The following is a 969-nucleotide window of genomic DNA, read 5'->3' on the forward strand; positions in this document are numbered from 1 at the left end:
GGTAGGTGGGGTTTTATGGAGGATGGATGTGAGTGGTGAAGAGAAAGATGGGATTTGATAGGTGAAGGGTTTTTTGGGGAAGAGGTATTGAGGTGATTGGTGAATGGGTGAAGAAGAGAGAGAGAGTAGTAGGGTAGGTGGGGATCCTGTGGGGTCCACAGATCCTGAGGTGTCAAGGAAAAGTCATCCCTGCACCAAATGGCATTCAAAATCACGTTTTGAGCCATTTCTGGCGTTAAATGCTGGGCTGGTGCCCATTTCTGGCGTTTAACGCCAGCTTCTTGCCCATTTCTAGCGTTTAACGCCAGTCTGGTGCCCCTTTCTGGCGTTAAACGCCCAGAATGGTACCAGACTGGGCGTTAAACGCCCAACAGCTAACCTCACTGGCGTTTAAACGCCAGTGGGTGCGTCCTCCAGGGTGTGCTATTTTTCTTCCTGTTTTTCATTCTGTTTTTGCTTTTTTCATTGATTTTGTGACTTCTCATGATCATCAACCTACAAAAAAGATAAAATAACAAAAGAAAATAGTTAAAATATAACATTGGGTTGCCTCCCAACAAGCGCTTCTTTAATGTCAGTAGCTTGACAGTGGGCTCTCATGGAGCCTCAGAAATGTTCAGAGCTATGTTGGTACCTCCCAACACCAAACTTAGAGTTTGAATGTGGGGGTTCAACACCAAACTTAGAGTTTGGTTGTGGCCTCCCAACACCAAACTTAGAGTTTGACTGTGGGGGCTCTGTTGGGCTCTGTTTTGAGAGAAGCTCTTCATGCTTCCTCTCCATGATGACAGAGGGATATCCTTGGGTCTTAAACACCAAGGATTCTTCATTCACTTGAATGATCAACTCTTCTCTATCAACATCAATCACAGCCTTTGCTGTGGCTAGGAAGGGTCTGGCAAGGATGATGGATTCATCCATGCACTTCCCAGTCTCTAGGACTATGAAATCAGTAGGGATGTAATGGTC

Source organism: Arachis duranensis, chromosome 7 (assembly GCF_000817695.3).
Source record: "Arachis duranensis cultivar V14167 chromosome 7, aradu.V14167.gnm2.J7QH, whole genome shotgun sequence".
Lineage (NCBI taxonomy): Eukaryota > Viridiplantae > Streptophyta > Magnoliopsida > Fabales > Fabaceae > Arachis > Arachis duranensis.